The sequence below is a fragment of the Leguminivora glycinivorella genome, chromosome 9, assembly GCF_023078275.1.
Source record: "Leguminivora glycinivorella isolate SPB_JAAS2020 chromosome 9, LegGlyc_1.1, whole genome shotgun sequence".
Classification (NCBI taxonomy): Eukaryota; Metazoa; Arthropoda; class Insecta; order Lepidoptera; family Tortricidae; genus Leguminivora; species Leguminivora glycinivorella.
The window spans coordinates 14,664,523-14,675,366 of NC_062979.1; the positions used below are offsets into that span (position 1 = coordinate 14,664,523).

Genomic DNA, 10,844 nt, shown 5'->3' on the forward strand with positions numbered 1-10,844 from the left:
GCCCCCCGCATGAAAGAAAGATCAACGTAGTATTTAAGATAAGTTGGGTTAGCGTTTTCTTGTGACCTTTAAGAGCAAACAAAGGGGGCCGGGGGCGAAGCCCCCGCATAAAAGAAAGATTAACGTAGTATTTAAAATAAGTTGGGATAGCGTTTTCTTGTGACCTTTCAGAGCAAACAAAGGGGGCTCGGGGGCGAGGCCCCCGCATAAAAGAAAGATTAACGTAGTATTTAAAATGAGTTGGGTAAGCGTTTTCTTTTGACCTTTCAGAGTAAACAAAGGGGGCTCGGGGGGCGAAGCCCCCCGCATGAAAGAAAGATCAACGTAGTATTTAAGATCAGTTGGGTTAGCGTTTTCTTGTGACCTTTAAGAGCAAACAAAGGGGGCTCGGGGGCATGAAAGAAAGATCAACGTAGTATTTAGAATAAATTGGTTTAGCTTTTTCTTGTGACCTTTAAGAGCAAACAAAGGGGGCTCGGGGGGCGAAGTCCCCCGCATAAAAGAAAGATTTACGTAGTATTTAAAATAAGTTGGGATAGCGTTTTCTTGTGACCTTTCAGAGCAAACAAAGGGGGGCTCGGGGGGCCAAGCCCCGCGCATAAAAGAAAGATCAACGTTGTATTTAAAATAAGTTGGGTAATGGTTTTCCTGTGACCCTTAAGAGCAAATAAAGGGGGTCTATCTTTTACGGATAACTTAATAGGTATAAACATTTTTATGATAATACCGTAATAAGAAGGTAGCCGCTGGTTATTATTAAGTAGCAATTAGCAATAAGTACACGTTAAGCCACAAATGGCATGTAAAATCCGCCTACTTGAAATAAATTTATGTATAAATGTTAAAAGTATTTCATTATTAATGACTAAAAAGTATAAAATAAATTAATAGTTTAAAAAACACTATAAAACACGCTTTTAAAAATGCACGTAAAAGCCAAAAATAAATTGGACGGTGTTATGGAATAGCGAACTAAGCGCCAAAATCCGAAAAAAAAGTTATGAATGCAGTTCGGATATAAATGTGATAATTATAGTATTGACTATTTCTTTGTTGAAAAATCATGCTCACAGCCTTATTTTAAGGGGTAGAATCAAGCGACACGTTAAAATTTGTATGGCCCTGTGTACTAAGTCGTTACGTAAAAACGAATTGAACGCCAAATTTCCTTTTACAAATTATAATAAGCGTATATTCTAAATCGCAAAATCGAGTTAAACGCCATAAAAATGTTATTAATTCGTTTTGGTTTAAAGTTTTGATGATTTATAAACGCAATATCGATTTAACCGCCCTAATGGTGTCGTTTAATTCGTTGTTACATATTTGAAATTGCAGGATATTTCGCTTAATGAGAACTAAGTAACAAGAGGTTTTGTTATATCATAATATCTTATATGTGTAATCCTGGCTAGTACTAATGAATTATTATTAGTTACAATGCCAATTTTGCCATATATGCTGATTTTTTTGACATTTATTAAAAAAAGTTGATTGGAGAACAAAACTAAATTGTTAGACGGATTAGTCCTAATCACTGTGGAGGAAAACATTGTTGTTGATTTATTTACAATAGCACTATTTACTCAAATATATGGAATTTTATTTTATTCCAGTATTCACTTTACCTCTAACAATTTGCATTAAAGAATCAAGCGACAAAATATGTCTCATAGTACGCTACGGCGAAATAAATTAACCTCATCCCAGTATTAGTTCAATAAAGAATCAAGCGGAAAAACGTTAATAACTTCGAAACTTGAATAGGTATGGTGTAATTTTTATTATCTATTTAAATTATGAACACTTTTATAGGTTCAATGTCAAAATTAACTTTTTTACTTTATAAATGAACTTACAACAACTGATTCAAATTTCAAATCTTTCTAGCTCATTTTCTCGATTTCAACTAACTGTCGCTTGATCGCTTATTCCATAACACTGTCCAATTATGGATCGTTCAAGTTGTCTCTATTTGTGAGCTGAAGTTTAAAAACTATGTGCTTTTAATTATAATATTTGATTGTAAAAGCGTGGGGCGCTGGAACAGGAAAGACTTTCTTGTAAACAAATACTAATCCGAACTTCCTGGCGAATGAAGTTGCATAAGAACATAACGTTTACATATTCCGCCTAAGGGTTACCAAAAAGAACCAAATATATCTCGTCCACGAACAAGAACTCTGCATCCTGTCACTGTAGACACTTTCCCCTTTTGTACTTTGATTACCGGAAAAAAGCGGCGTTCTAAGTGTTGGTGACTGTCGACTCTCCTCGCTACTAGCGCATATTTTGTCTGAGTTCGACAAACTGGTACCTACTTTGAACACTGACTTTTAATTGATTTGACTGTTTAATGTAGAACCTACTAGTCATGCTGCAACTCCAGTTAGCGCGTCAATCTGTGTAACCTCCTTCCCGTAGCATAGCATAATTTGATTTATCAGCAAGTTATACAAAAAGTCTTTCCTGTTCCAGCGCCCCACGCTTTTACAATCAAATATTATAATTAAAAGCACATAGTTTTTAAACTTCAGCTCACAAATAGAGACAACTTGAACGATCCATAATTTATTTTTGGCTTTTACGTGCATTTATAAAAGCGTGTTTTATAGTGTTTTTTAAACTATTAATTTATTGAAATACAAACGCTCGGTTTTGTATGACTTTCTTCAATAGGTACCTTTAGCACTTGGCATTTCAATATTATTAAAATAACTAAAGACGCTCGATCAATTGGCAACGTGTGTAAAGGGGTGGTACTGATTGTCAAATATACACGTAAATATGAACATTTCAAACATTAATGCTAGCCGGCGGCCGTTAAATTTGATTCCCTGAGATTTAAGTGATTTAACATAGAAAAGCCTACTAAGTCAGGGCAGCACCAGTGGTGCACCTAACGAAGACCTTTAAACTACATTCTTAATTTTTATCGCCATACCATAGTGAATAATTGAATATGCAGATATCATTATTTTTGGCACTTTAACGTTTATTTTTATTGCTGACTGTAGTACCATACTCGTATCATCTCTCAGAAACACATTACCATATACGAGTATATGTCCATAAATACGAAATAAATCACTCTGTTTTGGTTGAAGGTAAAAGTCCAAATTTCCCTTATTCGAGCAGTCTCAATAAGAGTGAGAGGCACCCGGAGACTTATAAGGGCCTTCGAATGTGAGGACGGAGCAGGGATCCTGACTAGAGACGGATTCCGAAGAAACAGCCTTAGTGAGTGTGAGATATGTAAGTGATTTTCATCTTCTCAACAATCATGTTAATTTAACGTTCCAGATTAGTGTTCAGAGCAATATTGGATTTTCGCACCTGTCTCTTTATACCTACTGAAACTTTTCCCATAATTATGTACCTACATCTATATTTTTCTCTGTATATTAAGTACCCTGCAGATATGATATCCGACATGCGGACGTGTTTTTTCACCCAACAATGGTAATTCAGTGCATTCATCCGATGGTTACAAAAGGAACGCAATACAATTATTTCAGTCAGTCAGGTTTTAAAGAATCATGCCTTCACTGGTTACTTTTTTAAGTAGGCAAAGTGAATAAACTAACGATCTTCATCGATTCCATCAATACTCCTAAAATAATGTCTAAACCGATATTTTTTAGTATTTTGTATTTTTTAAAGGTATCTCCAAGGTATCATGCGGTTTTATACTGTAGGTGCTAGGTAGTCTACTAACACTAGGGAGTCAACACTAATATTGCAATATTGGTATGCAATTAGAATCTGATTTTTTTTAACCCCCGACGCAAAAACGACGGGGTGGTATAAGTTTGACGTGTCTGTCTGTGTGTGTGTCTGTCTGTCTGTCTGTCTATCTGTCTATCTGTCTGTCTGTTTGTCTGTCTGTCTGTGTGTGTGTGTCTGTCTGTGGCATCGTAGCTCCCGAACGGATGAACCGATTTAGATTTAGTTTTTTTTTGTCCGAAATCTGAGTTAATCGGGAGTGTTCTTAGCCATGTTTCATGAAAATCGGTCTACTATGTCGCGGTCTCGGATTTTTTCAAAATTTTAATTTTGTGGTTATTTTCTTAGCAATTTCGAGTGTCCCCTGGATCCCCGTAACTCCCAATTATCCGCATCTTCGGGCCCGTTGTTCAGGCGGCGTCAAAGTCGAGTCGTTTCGTTTAAACTTTCAAATGGAACGAAGCAATTTTAAGATATTATACATAATAGCCATGACAGCTTGTGGTACAGCAGTTGCGCGCAATTTCAATAAGGAGTGAGGGCTGTTCTCACTTTTATTGCAATTTTATTGCTCTCACTTCTGAATAACCTTTCTGAAATTAAAAATGTTTTATTAAAATAGCACGGCGAGACGCATTTGGTGTTCTATTTCATGGTTTTAATCCATTTGCTCCCAAGCCGAAATTATATTGCGTTTTATTAAATTTCTACACTGTTATTAAATTGAGAAATGTGTTAATTGTTCGTTTCGGGCCGGTCTATTTCATTGTGGGTTTATCTTTTTTTATACCTATTTTCCGAATAAAAGACTATCAAAAGATCCTTTTTTTCTACTTGAAACAATTAAATACCTACGTACCGTATAACGTAGTCCACAAGTCCTGAGGTTTTTTTTATTAAACTTAGAAGCATAGTCACAGCCTATAAATAAAAGTTTACCTAATTATTTGAGATTACCTACGAATCTTTAATTAACGTAAAAGAGATCAGTTCACTTATCATCCCAATCGAAATGTTCACTGAAATTTCAACCAGGTTTATTCGAAATTTTATAAACCATGTATCTAATCCGCACCGACACTGTACTTACTTACGGTTATGGAGAAATCATAAAAAAATTATGTCTAAGAAGAACTGCGAAATATATAAACTGCGAAAAAAATTTCTGGGGAATTGGGAATATAAAACTCCAAATTCAGAAATATGATACGATTCTGTAATTTATACCTCAAAATTCTTTGTTTAAAAAAGGTATCTTGAGATCCTTTCTTCTCTACTGTGTATGAAAGTTTTTCCAACGTAAAGCAACCTCCACTACCACTGGAGTTGATGCCATCAACAACCAGTTTAATGCTTTCACGAGTATGCTATTGCTTTATCGAGGGCCCTGTTGCCAAAACTTATAAATGCGTCACCTTATTAATCCTTACGTAGAGATCTGTTAAATTACGGGAGAGATTACATTCAAAACGAGTAAGTACTCAATTAATTTGCCTTAATTTAATAAAGCTACATAAATTGTACGTCTTTACTTAAATACATTTCGTAAAGTCCCGACGGTAAAATGTATTTGCAGACAAAATCTTGAGATCTAAAAGAATTATCCCGAAGAAAGTTACCACATTTCTTCAAAGAAAGGCCAAATTTACAAAGCGTTAAATTTTGGTAATGAATAAAAGAGTAATTTGAGCAGTAAATTAAAAGGCTTGCTGACAAATGGCTTAATTGTGACCGAAGTGAAATATTTACCCGAAAATCTCGCAGTCGATGTCGGGTTCTTTCAGAGTTTGTTAACATTACATTGACAAATTATTCGGAGACTAGGGGAAAAAATACCCGAAGTCCCACGGGAAAACTTTTACTTTTATCTTTTAGACGAAACATCGACCATTTTTAAATACTTTTGTCATTTTATTCATAGTGTAGGCGACATTCATTAAGCAAATGTCACTCTCGTGTAACAAAACGTGTTTGAGAGACGGAAAAATGAAACCGTATTCTGTAGCATCACTCCACTTACCCGCAGCAAACAATGTCAACAATAATCGTAACTGCACACATACACATATCAACGAAGGCAGACTTTTTAAAGTCAGTCTGCGAACTCATCTAAGCGTCATCACTGCGAGATTTGTATTTTCCCGGTTGATTATATTTCGCTCGTAGCGAAGTGTTGCGCAGAAGCGCGGCGCACACCTCCTGTCGCGGCCGTGTCGGATTGGGGACTGAAACGCTGAAGGCGCTGAAACGTTTGGCGCTCCCCACGGATCGCTCGCGGGATAAAGTTCTGTTCGTCGCGCTAAGCTGATTACAGATCTTGTCTAAGATATCTACGTCCACAAGTTAACCGCTTATCGACACTAGCAGGCTTTCTTTTTATTCTTAACTTTTAGTTTGTAATATTTCCCGAAGATTTTATTAAAATTAACATAACGCCTTTATTTTGTCTTTTACCTGTAGGTTACATCATAAATCGGGTTATTTTTGTAACGATTGCATTATGGTTTAGCTTATTAGTCTTATTTTTCCGTTTCATGATACTTACTATGAAAAGATGTGTCTAGAGGAAAAAGGTCTATTAAAGACCGAGAAAAAATAAGATACAGCAAATTCTACCGCTTATATCATAAATTATTTTTCATCACATTTGCTGTTTAAAGGTCTCATTGCGTCTACGTGTACTGAAGCATAATGTACTATTTTATTCCCAAGGGAATAATGGATTTAGTTTTAAAAATTAATACAATCCGTACAATATTTCAGGCAAAGGATGTTTCAATCAGCCAAGGATTTTTGTTGCACAACCCAAATTTGACTATTAAGCTACAAAATATATTATACGGTATGAAAAATGCAATTTATTTATGTTTTAGAATTATTTCAGTGTTTTGCATTTATTTCGTAAATTTAACTCAGATAAATCGTTATAATTTACAATCTGACAATATGTTCTCGACTCGCGCTTGACCGCGTGCCAGCGCGAGGCGCACACCGTTGCCTAGCAACGGAGAGTACAACAGATCAAAATTAATGAATTAATGAAAAATAAGTAAACATTTTTAATTCAATTATAAAATTTATATGCTTTCTTGAACATTGCATTTAATTTATATGCAGGATTTTCGTGTTTGTTTACGTTCAAAAAGTGTTTGTTATCAAAAACAATGGAATTTAATGTGAATAATCTGATATAGATGAAGATACACTACTGGTCTTTGCGCCGTCGTTGCGTTTGAAGGTTTTGCCTTATGACTTTTTTTGTATTTTTCTCTCAAATGTGATGAAAAACATTGTGTGTAATTCAGGAGGTAAGGATATTAAATACTCGTGTCTATATTCACTCCAGCCTGCGGCTGTCGTGAATATATCAGGATACTCGTATTTAATGACCCCCTTACCTCCCTTGTTGCACAATATACTATAATATTAGGATTATGTAAATTAAGTACAAGTAAACTTTTTTATAATTTCAACTATGAAACTCCCCTGAGACTCAAACATATTAAATTATCTTAAGCGGATTCCACACGGATTATTGAATGATCGATACAAACATGTAGATAGTCCAGCTTGGTAAAAAAGAGTACCTATAGATATGGAACTAAATTTTTTTATCATAGTAAATGTTATCATAGTAAACCACTTCAGTAAATAATCTCATAGAAAAGTTTCAAAATGTGTCAAAATAGTTTCCACGTGCAAAACGGTTTACATAGACGAAGGCGCACCTATTATTTTCTACTCTTTTTTAACCCCCGACGCAAAAACGACGGGGTGTTATAACGTGTCTGTCTGCATGTCTGTCTGTCTGTAGCGTCGTAGCTTCCTAACGGATGAACCGATTTAGATTTAGTTTTTTTTTGTATGAAAGCTGAGTTAGTCGGGAGTGTTCTAGCCATGTTTCATGAAAATCGATCTACTATGTCGCGGTCGGGGGTTTTTTCAAAATTTTAATTTTTTGGTTAGGTTAGTTGCCGGGCTGTATTATACGTAGCAGTATCGGCTAGTAAAAGCAAATCGTTGCTCTTTGACGAAGTTCCTCGTAAAGATCGGAACATATCAAGTACTATTTTGAAGTTAACCAGTCTGCTGCTAAATTCAACAACTTTTCTGAGTAAAACTTTGAATAGACAACCATTGATATCGTAGACGTCTAGTTTACGCGAACTCTCTTCAAGTTTGTACTTGCAGTGGCCTCGGTTTTGTTTGAGGTAGATATTGATTTCAAATTAACAGGTAATTGAAATGCAATGCTAACAATTTGGTGCAATTGGAAATAAATAGGTAAGTACGTAAGAAGAGGTGAGGAAGTACGTGTTGTAATTAAGTTTGTTTTAATTAAAAATTATTTCAAACGAAATGTCAACGAAAAGTTTTTTTTCTTTTTATGAAAAGTGTATATGATTGCTATAACACGCAAGCTTTCTTGTTGTTAATAATATTTGTTTATTTCAGTTTCTAAGATTAAAAATGCAAATAATTGCTTGCTTATTTCATAGGTCTACTAGGTAGTCGCTTACTTAGCATTGAATATAATATAACAAAGAAACAAATATCAACTCTTCAGTCTCTAAACGATTGTATCCATTACGAGTATTTTATGTGGAATCATGACTCATGGCGCGTGAAACTGCGAATATAGTATGAATTATGTAATCTTTATCTCTGTATGTACCTACTCAAATAGTACTTCTAAATATGAGTAAGGTGTCACTGTCATAATTATAACACAGATTTGTCAGTAGATACTGTCAAGATTGTCAAGAAATGATGTACTCTAAAACGTCTTTCGCATTTCCTATTTTCTGCACTTGTATCGTAGTATGATATTTTGACACCGATTGCAAGCAGAGGACGTTGCAGGCAAATATTATAGTATGTATTAATAATATCGAAGTAGGGGGTAGTGTATTAATAGTATGAGCAATGTATTGGTATTGTCTATTTTGTATCACAGATAGAAGATCGAGCCTTCTGTTTGTAAAAGTAGGTAATTTACAGCTTTTTTTTACCTTTTCGTAAGTTTTACCACTTTTACCCATACACGCTCTCGTCTCGCTCGAATCTAGAGCAGAGCCTAACTGGGGAAGTACCTCCGCCTTACAGAAGACCGCAGCCAAATAGCACTAGACCCTACTCATAGTTGTGTTGTGTTTCTACCGGTGAGTAAGGCTGCCAGAGCTCAACGAGGGTGTGGTGTGCTGACGACGGGAGGACTTACGGAACTAATTTGTTCCGTCTATTGTCCTTTGAGTCGTCCGCAACCCGAACCCTCCTTAGAACTTGTACACTCCTTTTTGCTGTGTACTTATACTTAACACAGCAAAGGGAGTGTACAAGTTTCTAAATGAGGTGGCAACGCGCTTGTGACACTCTTTGAGTTGCAGGTGTCCATAGGTTACGGTGACCGCTTTCCATCAGGCGGACCGCATGCTTGTTTGCCACCGACTTAGTATTAAAAAAAAAAACATTGGGACACTCTTGAACTTGCACCACCATCACCAAGGGCGCCACGTATGGCTCTTGTGGAACAATACATCTATTGAAATTGCCCTCTTTGCCAGGAAGGTTGAGGTCAGTGTCAAGCACTAATTCAAGACTATATTGGAACTTAGGGGTTTCTTTATATAACGTTAAGGTTAAAACTGAAGACTGTATTCAAATGTATCTTAGGTGCTTTTACAGTGTGTAACTGAACAAAAAGCAATTTATCCAACTTGTCAAATTTTACGGTAGTGAACTCGTTCCAATCATGATAGTATTACCCCAAATTCACGTAAAAAACTGGCTGTTTTATATATTTCGCTGGTCTGACGTCGATACTTCCTATGAGAAAATATAAAAAAATGCTATTTTGAGTTGGATCCTTTGGTAAAATTAATCAGTTCATACTGATAAAGGGTTTGAGTTTTTTTTGTTCAGTTACATATTGTATTTATCCGCGATAGAGTTATTGGGCAAGAGCTTAGTAAAGCCCAAATGAAGCTGTCAAACCCGTTGCTAACTTGGCTTGGCTGGACTTTATGTGTATATGAAAAGATATCCATACTACTAATATTATAAATGGGAAAGAGTGTGTGTCTGTTTGTTTGTCCGTCTTTCACGGCAAAACACAGCGACGAATTGATGTGATTTTTAACACGCTTTTATTAGGTCGTCGTGTATGTAACTAACTATGTAATGGAATCTGCGAAGGCTAATTTAACCATCTTCCAAGGATCGTAGCGTAATGAAAATTGGCAGCTATATGTAGTTCCGATGACAATACAATAATATGGTACTGTTGAGCTGATCTGATGATGGAGTCGGAAGATATGAACTGGAACTACATGATGGAACATCGTATCATAGCCGTTTTTGGGTTTCTTAGAAAAGTCTTGTAATGAACTTTGACTACAATTAGGTTTCAAGGTCTGATGATGAAGCCGAAAGATATGAACTGGAACTACATGATGGAACATCGTATCATAGCTGTTTTTGGGTTTCTAAGAAAAGTCTTGTAATGAACTTTGACTACGATTAGGTTTCAAGGTCTGATGATGGAGCCGGAAGATATGAACTGGAACTATATGATGGAACATCGTATCATAGCTGTTTTTGGGCTTCTTAGGACAGTCTTGTAATGAACTTTGACTACAATTAGGTTTCAAGGTCTGATGATGGAGCCGGAAGATATGGGCTGGAACTACATGATGGAACATCGTGTCATAGCTGTTTTTGGGCTTCTTAGAAAAGTCTTGTAATGAACTTTGACTACGATTAGGTTTCAAGGTCTGATGATGGAGCCGGAAGATATGAACTGGAACTACATGATGGAACATCGTATCATAGCTGTTTTTGGGCTTCTTAGAAAAGTCTTGTAATGAACTTTGACTACGATTAGGTTTCAAGGTCTGATGATGGAGCCGGAAGATATGAACTGGAACTACATGATGGAACATCGTATCATAGCTGTTTTTGGGCTTCTTAGAAAAGTCTTGTAATTAACTATGACTACGATTAGGTTTCAAGGCCTGATGATTGTGCCGGAAGATAAGAACAGAAAAGGGGGGGGGGGGGGGCTCGAGGGGGGAAGCATGAAAGAAAGATCAACGTAGTATTTAAAAAAAGTTGGGTTA

General features: G+C 36.0%; 1 protein-coding gene across 1 annotated transcript in view; it reads right to left on the reverse strand.

The window, feature by feature from the left end:
• Nucleotides 1-5,914, reverse strand: part of LOC125229711 (trace amine-associated receptor 8b) — a 90,505-nt gene extending 84,591 nt beyond the window's left edge. Inside the window, exon 1 of the mRNA XM_048134625.1 lies at nucleotides 5,747-5,914. The gene's annotated coding sequence lies outside the window, so the exon portion shown is untranslated. The remainder of the gene's footprint in view (nucleotides 1-5,746) is intronic.
• Nucleotides 5,915-10,844: the final 4,930 nt, after the last annotated feature.